General features: G+C 43.3%; 1 protein-coding gene across 4 annotated transcripts in view; it reads left to right on the forward strand.

Annotated features, from left to right (window-relative positions):
- Positions 1-12,671, forward strand: part of vmp1 (vacuole membrane protein 1) — a 191,284-nt gene that overhangs the window by 134,542 nt on the left and 44,071 nt on the right. The window lies entirely within an intron of this gene.

Here is a 12,671-nt window from a genome sequence, read left to right on the forward strand (position 1 = left end):
CAATCCTTTTTTCGTCTAATTTTTACATGAATGCATTTTCCAGCAGTGGCACCGGATAATCAGAAGCAGCAAATTTGGCTAGCAAACCTAATGAAAGGACTTTGAGACCAATTGTGGTGCTGTTACCACGCCCTTGGCTGAGGTCGCCTAACTTGGTACCGACCAGGGGTCAAAGTAAGGTCCTGATCTGTTTGACTCAGCTATACTGTGGATAAACTATATGAACAAATTGGGAGACCTGAAGAGCGAACTTCCAAAGTATGGAGATACCTTCTCACTCCTTTTAATATGCAGTATAATTCAGAAGATATATGAGCTGTACTATTAAGAGTACGGTTTAGAATTAAGAGGAATGGTAGTTTACTTATTGTGCTAAATGTTCAACCATGGAGCAAGAAGAGACTGTTTCCACCTATGTCGTCACCCCACAATCAGTTTCATGTTTACTGTGCCATTGAAGGTGATATGGGAGAGTGCTGAACTTCTCTCTCTCTCGCTGTCTCACTCACTCTCACTTCAGTGGCTTGAGTGGAACCACTGGCAGAAGGTGTGGAGTTGGCAGCCTGCCTGTCGTTTTGACAGGGATTAGTGTGTACTATAAAGGAGGGAGGGGAAGATATTTGTTAGAAGTTGGGGAAAGAAAGAAGAGGAAGAAGAAATATAGATAGGAAACATCTGTGTTCAGAAAGCTAAATAGGTACAAAAGAATTTAAAATCCCCAAGAAGAACTTCATAGTTGCAGTTGAACACCTGCAAACAAAGATTGACTAAATTTTGTGGTTTGAAGACATTTTTAGTCTCTGAACAATAGAAGTGAGACAAAAAGAAAACTCCACTCTTTTTTTCATCGAGGTTAGATGACCTTCAAGTTGTAATCTTACAAAGTCAAAGATGAGAAAGCTGAGACTGTTCATGTGAATTGAAATGATCCAATACATACTGACAGAACACTTTCCATTCTCTGAGTGCATGTTTGAAATTTGATAAATACACAGCATGCAGATTATTGCATAAGTTTATTTGCTATGTTGCAAATGGGAACAATCTCAGATTTTGGAATGGAAGAAAATATGCTACCTCAGTGATTCTAGAAAATGGAACATTGTGGGAGAAATAATCTTAAAGCAATGATAATCTGACAGAATGGTTCCATCTGGAGCATGAATCACTAGAAGAACTCATTCAGTGAAGAGGATTATTATGATCTGGATTTCTTTTTCGAGGGTAGAAGGTTCTGATGGAATGATAATGGAGGCATGTTCAGGGGATTATGTTTTAAAATTTATTCTTTCATGGGATGTGGGTGTCGCTGGCTAGGCAAGCATTTATTTCCCATTCCTAATTGCCCTTGAGAAGGTGATGGTGAGCTGACTTCACCCACTGCAGTCCATATAATGTAGATCCAACCATTGTGCTGTTAGGTAGGGAGTTGTAGGATTTTGACCCAGCAACAGTGAAGGAATGGTGATATAGTTCCAATTCAGGATGATGTGTGGCTTGTAAGGGAACTTGCAGATGGCAGTGTTTGCACACATCTGCTGTCCTCATCCTTATAGGTGGTAGAGGTCACAAGTTTGGAAGGTGGTGTCGAAGGTGCCTTGGTGAGTTTCTGCAGTGCATCTTGTGGATGCTACACACTGCTGCCACTGTGCATCAATGGCGGAGATTGTGAATGTTTAAGGTGGTGGATGGAATGCTAATCAAGCAGGCTGCTTTGGCCTGGAAGGTGTCAAGCTTCTTGAATGTTAAAGTTGCACTCATCCAGGCAAATGGAGAGTATTCCATTACACTCCTGACTTGTGCCTTGTAGTTAGTGGATAGGATTTGTGAGGTCAGGAGATGAGTTTCTCACTGCAGAATTCCTAGCCTCTGACCTGCCCTTGTATCCACAGTATTTAAATGGCTGGTCCAGTTCAGTTTCTGATTGACGGTGAACCCCAGGATGTTGAAGGTGGGGAATTCAGCGATGGTAATGCCATTGAAGTCAAAGGGAGATGGTTAGATTCTCTCTTTTTGGAGATGGTCATTACTGGCACTTGTATGCTGCGGATGTTAGTTGCTACTTATCAGCCCAAACCTGAATGTTGTCCAGGTCTTGCTGCACATGGACTCAGACTGCTTCAGTATTTCAGGAGTCGCGAATAATGCTGAACATTGTGCAATCGTCAGCGAACACGAGGTCTGATTAAGCTGGAGGGAAGGTCAATAACAAAGTCGCTAAAGATTGTTGAGCCTTTCTTGTACCTGTGTCATCGTAGTCATTTAACAATCTCAAAACTATGAATACTAAATAGTGATTCAGCAAAGCCTTACATGGCAGTCAGCAACATGTGCCTCAGTTAGCCAGATGTGTAACATTTGATTAGTAGGGTGAGTAACTATAACCATGGGTGTTGTGTGGTTTTTCATGTTCTCTTTTGGTACAGAATGATGTGCTGAAAATTATTTGCATAACTGAAATAGTTTCCATAAATGGGGGCTGAAGTAGGCTTGTGTATTTAAGTTTTATTTTTCACATGGTAGATTTAAAAATTTTACAAATTACCCGAGATGCAGTCTTTGATGTGAATAGTTGGGCCTCTGGGCAGCTAAACCATCATTTGAAGCAGTTAAATTTAGATAGTGATTTTTTTTTTGCAACTGCTGCAACATGTTGGGTTGGTTATGCTGTGCACAGTGAAATACAGATTTGTATACGCAGCCCTTCTACTGCACATATGAAGATTTGATCTCTTCTGTGAGGAGTTTAGTGGAGGATGTGAGATTCTAAAGAGGAAAGACGACTCCCAGGGTAATTGACCCTAAGGTGGATGTGTGCCCCTCTGAAAAACAACAGGTGGAGGGTTGGTAGCTGGTCATCTGCTCATCAATTGTCAGTTGTGATACAGTGCACTAAGGAGGTCCATGGAAAAAGAAAATGGCAATATTTTACCTCAAAAAAAAATCCCACTGTCAATGCTTATCAGTGAAGAATGTCTCACAGTGTGATAAACAATATAAATTCACCAGAATGCTACCTGGGCTTAAAGACTTACATTATTAGGGTAAATTGTATAGACTTGGGTTATGTCCAATGACAAGTTTAAAGTGATGAATTAATTCAATAAATTAGATAAACTGTTTTCACCTAGTATTCTATGTGTGTCCTTATTTGGCTCAATGTCCTCTTGTTTGGTAATGCTCCTGTGAAGCAACTTGGTATACTTTATTATGTCAAAGGCACTATGGGCAAACTTTTTACATCGGGCAGGCACATGCCCAACCCGCTCAATCGTAAAATGACGCACATTGACGTCAGGCGAGTGTCCCGACATCAATGGGCAGTCGTGTGATATTTTGGTCGGCGGGCGCGCGCCAGAGTTGGCAGTGCGCCCGCTGACAATTAAAAGGCTTATTAAGGCCATTAAAGGATCAATTAAATAAATTTTTCGCTGCCCGTCCAATCTCACAGTTGGCGTGCAGGTGAAAAGGTCAGGCGGCCTTTGCACTTTTTTGGAAACCTCAGCCACGGGTGGAATGAGGTTTCCAACATCAAATAAAAATGAAATAACATTTTTCAGATTTCACTTATAACATGTCCCTACTCATATGACAGAGTCACGTGAGGGGACATGTTTTATAACATTTTTCTAATCTTTATTATTTAAAAAAATACTCTTCATCTCTCTGAGGCAGCTCTGTGCCTCAGGGAGATTCTCAAGCGCGCACTCACATGCACGTGCGAAGTTTGTGCTCGCCCCAAGACTGGTATTAATAGATTTTTTTTTGTTGGGTAAGGATATCAAGGGAAATGGATCAAAGGTTGCAAAATGGAAATGAAGCACAGACCAGCCATGATCTAATTAAATGGCAGAGCAGGCTCACAAGGCTTAATAGCCTATTCCAAAAAAATGTCTTTAGATATCCTAGTTTTATTATCTAAATAGCTGGTCAAAGTGTAAGCAACAGGCTGCCACCTGTTTTGCTCTCTCTCTGACCTAGAGACAACATTAATCTCTCACAACAGTGTGGCTAAGATGGGGAATAAACTTATTTCCCTCTGCTCCATAGTGGCTTTAGGTTGTTGCTTTATTTCCTTCTGTGCCCCATCTTCAAGTGTGAATTTGCAAAACTGATTGGAGTTTAGAAGGTATTTATACACTTGGAATACCAAAATGGCTAGTCTGTTGTTGTACTTGTTTTCAATAGCTCCACAAAGTTTGGATAAAAATTGTTGATCCAAACTTAAATGACCAGAATCACTTATTTTCTTATGGGGTGTAAAGGAAGAAATGTTGAATGAACCAGCTGATTTTTAGAATGAGTTTTTTATGTACAAAGCTGAGACTTCATTATCAATAAATGCCATGGATCTCTGTTCAAATAGGGGATGAAAAGCCAATTTTAATCCTTAAAGGGTTCATAAAATTGTTGCTATTTTTAAAATGCACTCTTAGAATAACAAAGTTCTAAATTGAAATTGGTCCCCAGTGGGCAGCCAAACAGAGCAAATATAGTAACCTACTAATGTATGTTGTGGTTAAGTATATCACTTATTACAAGGATAACATAGCATTCTGCATGCGCTTGTTCTCCTTACAAAATTCACTGTGTTGAGAGGAAGACATATTACATAGCCTTCTATTCTGATAATATTGCTCCCATTATGAAAATTACCTCCTTCCATGCTGCAATCTTTTAAAAAGACTTTTAAACCCCAAGTTTGGCATAATTTACTTGCTACCAGTTCATTAATGCCATTGTTTTGATTACTCTCTTAAATCTTGGTGATATCTTGCACTCTGGGCCTCAACCTAAAAAAAATAGTTTCTTGCATTTGAACTTCTGTAAGCATTAGAATTATAAATTTTATTTGCTTCAAGCTTACTTTCTAAGGATAGGTAGAAACTTCCAAAGGACAGCTGGAAATTTACTTGTCAGATTTCTTCAACCAGTTTGATGCTGTGTTTGAGTGTGTTAAGCAATGCATGGCCCAGAATTTGTTTTAAAAAACATTTTCAACAAACCGTCTTTTGGTTGCTCAGATTTCTTAGTAAAATATAACCAACAATGCTGCACACATCCTTGCAGGCTTTTAAATATATTATGAAGAAAAACTTCAGATTCCAGACAGTTATTAAATCAATTGAGTATTGGAGGTTACAAGTAATTTATCCCAATATTCAGTATAATTTGAGCCAAAGAAGTGAAAAACATACAAATTGTGAGGAATGAAAATCCTTCAAGTAATGATAGTAAAAAGTTAGTGAAACTCGGAATGAGTGTGCTGGAGAGAAGCAAGGGAAAAAGTTAGTTTACTGTTAGCCTCTCATCCTGAGTTTAAAAGACAAGTCCAATACTTAAGATAAAGGGCTAATTAGTAAGTGCTAAGCTTTTATAAATCACAGTTTACACCTCAGCTGAACATTTTAGGATGGCTAACTCAGCACAGGCTGCAGTTTCATACTCAGCCCTTGCTCTTCTCGATGCTTCATTGCCACATCTGATTGGCCATTGGGGAGCAGGACACATTGAGAAAATAGTTTAGCATTTTCATGTGACTGTTAAATTTTGTGTATAGCTCACATTACCAAAAAAAATTGCCTTGCATTGACTAATGTATAAAGTGCATACCTAGGTTTGAAGTTTCCAGAGTTTATTAACTACAGTGATTGAATTTCCATGCAGATTTTTGGTTCACTTGAGTAAAGTCAATTCTATTGTTATATTTGGCACCTCCAGCTAGTAATTTCTTTGGCAGGTAAAACAAGAGAGAACTATTGTAGAGGTGTCACTATACTACAGACACTGATTCTGAAATGTTAACTTTGTTACTTTCCATAGATGCTGCCTGACCTGCTGAGTGTTTCCAACATTTTAAAAATTTTATTATTACAGACACTGGTCTTCGTTGTCTGTATTGCACAGGTGGTAGATTCAATTTACACACTACCCTCATCAACCTTTTTTCAGAGAGGAGAATGATCTTGGCTCATACTGAGTATTTCAGCAAAGCAGCGAGACTTCGAGACAGAGAGGTTAAAACAGCGAAACTTCAGGAGTGAGAGGTTAAAGCAGTGAGACTCAAGCCGTTCTGTGACATCCTTTACCCTGGCACCCGGGAGGCAACGTACCGTTCTGGAGTCATGTCCACAGTGCAGAAGTGCCTGTCTACTCCCCTCATTAACAAATCCCCTACCACTATTAGCCTTCCGCACTCCCCCCCGTGAGTAGAAGCGCAAGCAGAGAGGGAATGGGTGACTGCCAGACAGAGGAAGGGGACCGGGCAGGTAGTGAGGGAATCCCTCGAGTGCATCTTGCTCGCAAACCATTTTCAGCCTTGGAAAACGGTGAGAGTGACGGTTCCTCTGTGGAGGCCAACCAAAGCCAAGGCTGCCAAGCCAAGTCAAGTTGGTACTGTGGGTGGTCCAGCTGCTCAGGGGGGAGGAAGAAGTGTGGAAGGGCAATAGTGGTAGGGGATTTGTAGTGAGGGGGGTAGACAGGCACTTCTTCCATTGTAGACATGACTCCAGGATGGTATGTTGCCTCCCGGGTGCCAGGGTCAAGGATGTCACGGAACGGCTGTAGGGCATTCTGAAGGGGGAGGGCCCATGTTGGGACCACTGACATAGGAAGAAAGAGAAATTAGGTCCTGCAAGCAGACTTTAGTGAATTAGGTAGGAAATTGAAAAGCAGGACTTCAAAGGCCGTAATCTCCGGATTATTCCCGGTGCCACCCAGCAGTGAATATAGGAACAGAAGGATAGAACAGATAAATGCGTAGCTTGAGAGATGATGTAGGAGAAAGGACTTTAGATTCCTGGGGCATTGGGTTCATTTCTGGGCAAGGTAGGACCTGTACAAGTTGGACGGGTTACATCTGAACAGAATGGGACCAACATCCTCAAAGGGAGGTTTGCTAATGCTGTTGGGGCAGATTTAAACTAAATTGGCAGGGGATGGGATCCTGAAAAGTAGTTCAGAGGGGAGAGAACCTGAGATGGAGTTAGAAGTTAAAATGCTAGTGAGTCTGGAAGGCAGAGGAAATATAGGCTAGATAAGAAATAAGTGAGTTTAGCAAGGCTAAATGGAATATATTTTAATGCAAGGAGCCTGAGGAATAAGACAGGCAAGCTGAGAGCACAGACGGGCAGATAGGAGTATGATATCATAGCTTTGCGGAGACTTGGCTAAAAGAAGGGCAGGATTGGCAGCTCCACATTCCTGGTTATAGGGTATTCAGGCAAGACAGAGAGGGAGATAGAAGAGGAGAGCAAGGAATCAATTTTAGCAGTGAGGAGGGATGATATCTTGGAAGGATCATCAAATGAGGCCATATGGATAGAAGTAAAAAGCACAAAAGGAGCAAACATGCTTTTGGATGTGTACTATAGGCCCTCAGTCAGGGAGAGATAGAGGAACAAATATGTAATCAATTTTCATTGAAGTGTAAGAATAATAAGGCAGTAATAGGGGATTTTAACTACCCAAATATTAACTGGGATAGTTTTACTGTGCAAGGTAGGGAGGGAGCAAAATTCTTAAGTTGCATGCAGGAGAACCTTTTTAGCCAGTACGTAGAAAGCCCAACAAGGGAGGGGGCAGTTCTAGACCTAATATTCGGAAATGAGCCTGGGAAGGCGTATCAGTTGAGATAGTGACCATAACTCGGTTAGATTTGGGATAGTTACGGAAAAGGATAAAGTTGGGGTGGGAATAAAATCCTAACCTGGGGAAAGACAAATTTTACTCAGATGAGATACGATTTGGCCCAAGTGAACTGACTAGGAGCAGCTACTTGCAGATAAAACTGTCAGAGCAGTGGGAGGCATTCAAGGAGGAAATAGCAAGAGTACAGGGCAAATATGTTCCCGTAAAGACAAGGGTGGGGGGGGGAACCAAGTCCAGAGGACCCTGGATGTCAAGGGACATAAAGGTTAGGATTAAGAAAAAAAGAGAAGCTTATGGCAGATACTGAGGGCTCAATACTGCAGAGTCCCTAGATGAATATAAAAAGTGCAGGGAGGAATTTAAAAAGGAAAATAGGAAAGCTAAGAGAGTAAATGAGAAGGCATTGGTGGGTAGAATAAAGGAAAACCCAAAGGCGTTTTTAAAAAATATATAAAGGGCAAGAGAATAACTAGGGAAAGAGCAGGGCCAATTAGGGACCATAGAGGTAATGTGTGTGTGGACCCAAAAGACATGGGTACAGTTCTCAATTAATATTTTGTCGGTCTTCACAATGGAAAAGGATGACGCAGGTATAGACATCAGGGTGGAGGCCTGTGAAATATTAGAGGAAATTAACATAGAGAGAGAGGAGGTACTAATGGGTTTAGCGGCCTCAAAAGTGGATAAATCCATAGGCCTGGATGAGATGTATTCCAGGCTGAGGGAGGAAAGTGAAGAGATATCAGCAGTAATTATCAAATCCTCTCTGGCCACAGGTGAGGTGCCAGAGGACTGGAGGACTGCTAACATTGTCCCATTATTGAAAAAGGGAGGAAGGGATAGACCAGGAAATTATAGGCCAGTCAGTCTAACCTCGGTGGTGGGGAAGTTACTAGAAAGAATTCTGAGGGACAGAGTATATCTGCACTTGGAGAGACACGGATTAATCAGCATGAATTTATTAAGGGAAGGTCATGTTTGACAAATTTGATCAAATTTTTTGAGGAGGTAACCAGGAGTGTTGATGAGGGTAATGCATTTGATGTGGTCTACATGGACTTTAGCAAGGCTTTTGACGGCAGACTGGTCAAGAAAGTAAGAGCCCATGGGTTCTAAGGTTAAGTGGCTCATTGCTTTCTGCCTATCAGCCAATTTTGGATCCAGAGGGTGATGGTAGAGGGATATTCCTGTGACTGAACGTCTGTTTCCAGTGGGGTTCCACAGGGCTCAGTGCTGGGGCCCTTGCTGTTTGTGGTGTACATAAATGATTTGGACTTAATTGTAGGGGGTATGATCAAGAGGTTCATGGATGACACAAAAATTGGTAGGGTAGTAAATAGTGAAGGAAGAGGATAGCCGTAAACTGCAGGAGGATATCAATAGACTGGTCAGATGGGCAGAGCGGTGGCAAATGAAATACAACCCGGAAAAGTGTGAGGTAATGCACTTGGGGAGGGCAAACAAGGCAAGGGATTAAACTGTAAATGGTAGGACCCTGGAAAGTACTGAAGATCAGAGGGATCTTGGTTTGCAAATCCACAGATCCCTGAAGGTAGTAGGGTAGGTAGATAAGGTGGTTAAGAAGGCATATGGGATTATTAGCCGAGGCATAGAATACAAGAGCAGGGAGGTTATGCTGGAACTGTAAAACGCTGGTTAGGCCACAACTGGAGTACTGTGTGCAGTTCTGGTCACCACATTATAGGAAGGATGTGATTGCACTGGAGAGGGTGCAGAGGAGGTTTATCAGGATGCTGCCTGGGCTGAAGGGTCTGAACTATGAGGAAAGATTGGATAGGCTGGGGTTGTTTTCCTCGGAGCAGCGAAGGTTGAGAAGGGACCTGATAGAGGTGTATAAGATTATGAGGGGCATAGATGGGGTGGATAGGAAGGCACTTTTTCCATTATAGGGTTTAATAACCAGGAGCATAGATTTAAGGTAAGAGATGGTAAAGCTTAAGAGGGGAGTTGAGGAGAAATTTTTTTCACCTAGAGGGTGGTGGGAACCTGGAGCTCATTGCCTGAAAGGGTGGTTGAGTCAGAAATTCTTGTAACATTTAATAACTATTTAGAGGCAATGGTGTAGTGATATTGTTGCTGGACTAGTAATTCAGAGACCCAGGTTTGAATCCCGCCATGGCAGGTGGGGGAATTTGAATTCAATAAAAATCTGGAATTAAAAGTCTAGTGATGACCATGAAACTATTGTTGATTGTTGTAAAAACCCATATGGTTCACTAATGTCCTTTTAGGGAATGAAATCTGCCACCCTTACCTGATCTGGCCTACATGTGACTCCAGACCCACAGCAGTGCAGTTGACTCTTAAATGCCCTCTGAAATGGCCTAGCAGGCCACTCAGCTGTAACAAAACTGCTACAAAGTCACAAAAAAGGAATGAAACTGGATGGACTATCCGACATCGACCTAGGCACCGGAAACGACAACGGCAATCGCAGCTCTGTTGACCCTGCAAAGTCCCCCTTACTAACTTCTGGGGGCTAGTGCCAAAATTGGGAGAGCTGCCTCACAGACTAGTTAAGCAACAGCTTGACATAGTCATCCTCACAGAATCATACCTTACAGATAATGTCCCAGACTCCACCATCACCATCCCAGGGTATGTCCTGTCCCACCGGCAGGACAGACCCAGCAGAGGTGGCGGCACAGTGGTATACAGTCGGGAAGGAGTTGCCCTGGGAGTCATCAACATCGACTCCAGACCCCATGAAGTCTCATGGCATCAGGTCAAACGTAGGAAGGAAACTCCTCCTGATTACCATGTACTGCTTTCCCTCAGCTGATGAATCAGTGCTCTTCCATGTTGAACACCACTTGGAGGAAGCACTGAGGGTGGCAATGGCGCAGAATGTACACTTGGTGGGGGACTTCAATGTCCATTACCAAGAGTGGCGTGGTAACACCACGACTGACCCAGCTGGCTGAGTCATAAATGACATAACTGCTAGACTGGGTCTGTGGCAGGTGGTGAGGGGACCAACAAGAGGGAAAAGCATACCTGACCTCATCACCAACCTGCCTGCCACAGATGCGTCTGTTCATGACAGTATCGGTAGGAGTGACCACCGCATCATCATTGTGGAGACGAAGCCCTGCCTTACCTAAAAATGAGGTGTCAACCTGGTGAAGCTGTAACACAGGACTGCTTGCGTGCCAAACAGCAAAAGCAGCAAGTGATAGACAGAGCTAAGCGATCCCACAACCAACGGATCAGATCTAGGTCCTGTCACATCCATTCGTGAATGGTGGTGGGCAATTAAACAACTCACTGGAGGAGGAGGCTCCATAAATATCCCCATCCTCGATGATGGAGGAGCTCAGTACAGCAGTGCAAAAGATATGTCTGAAGCATTTGTAACAATCTTCAACCAAAAGTGCCGAGTGGATGATCATTCTCGGCTTCCTCCGAGGGTCCCCAGCATCCCCAGGGCCATTCAGCTCCTGACCTTATTACAGCCTTGGTTCAAACATGGACAAAAGAGCTGAACTTGTGAGGTGAGAGTGACTGCCCTTGACATCAAGGCAGCATTTGACCGAGTGTGGCATCAAGAAACCCTAGCAAAACTGGAATCAATGCAATCTGGGGAAAACAGGGGTAAAGCTGGTTGGAGTCATGCCTAGCTCAAAGGAAGATGGTTGTGGTTGTTGGAGGTCAGTCATCTCAGCTCCCAGACATCACTGCAGGAGTTCCTCAGGGTAGTGTCCTTGGCCCAACCATCTTCAACTGCTTCATCAATGACCTTCCTTCCGTCATAAGGTCAGAAGTGGGGATGTTCGCTGATGATTGCACAATGTTCAGCACCATTTGCGACTCCTCAGATACTGAAGCAGTCCATGTCCAAATGTAGCAAGACCTGGCTTGGGCTGACAAGTGGCAAGTAACATTGGCGCCACACTAATGCCAGGCAATGACCTTCTCCAACAAGAGAGAATCCAACCATTGCCCCTTGATGTTCAATGGCATTACCATCACTGAATCCCCCACTATCAACATCCTGGGGGTTACCATTGACCAAAAACTGAACTGGACTAGCCATTTAAATACTGTGGCTACATGAGCAGGTCAGAGGCTAGGAATCGTGCGGCGAATAACTCACCTCCTGACTCCCCAAAGCCTGTCCACCATCTACAAGGCACAAGTCAAGAGTGTGATGGAATACTCTCCACTTGCCTGGATGAGTGCAGCTCCCACAACGCTGTAGAAGCTGGACATCGTCCAGGACAAAGCAGTCCACTTGATTGGCACCCCATCCACAAACATTCACTTCCTCCACCATCGACGCACAGTTGCAGCAGTGTGTACCATCTACAAGATGCACTGCAGGAATTCATCAAGGCTCCTTAGACAGCACCTTCCAAACCCACGACCTCTACCATCTAGAAGAACAAGGGCAGCAGATACATGGGAACACCACCACCTGGAGGTTCCTCTCCAAGTCACTCATCATCCTGACTTGGAAATGTATCACCGTTCCTTCACTGTCACTGGGTCAAAATCCTGGAACTCCCTTCCTAACAGCACTGTGGATGTACACCACATGGACTGCAGCGGTTCAAGAAGGCAGCTCACCACACCACCACCTTCTCAAGGGTAACTAGGGATGGGCAATAAATGCTGGCCCAGCCAGCAAAGCCCACATCCTGTGATTGAATTTTTTAAAAAAAGAAAAAAGAAAATTCACTTGCTTTACTGTGGCCTCCGGGCTACGGGCTAAGCGCTGGAAAATGGGATTAGCATAGTCAGATCTTTATTGACCTGCATGGACACGATGGGCGAAATGGCCTCCTCCTGTGCTGTAAATGTCTGAGTCACTGCTCCCTGACAATATTTAAAAGAAGGCTGTAGGCAAAGGAGTTGCTGCTTCTCACAAAACTCAAATCTCCTGAACAAGCTTCTAAAGATGTACCCACATAGATGTTGTATTGCTCCAGGTGTAAAATCTTGAGACCTGCCAGTGGCTGCCTTGCATCTCTTGACTAAAGTGTGCCCAGGAGTCTGAT

The sequence above is a fragment of the Cetorhinus maximus genome, chromosome 9 (assembly GCF_964194155.1).
Source record: "Cetorhinus maximus chromosome 9, sCetMax3.hap1.1, whole genome shotgun sequence".
Taxonomy (NCBI): Eukaryota; Metazoa; Chordata; class Chondrichthyes; order Lamniformes; family Cetorhinidae; genus Cetorhinus; species Cetorhinus maximus.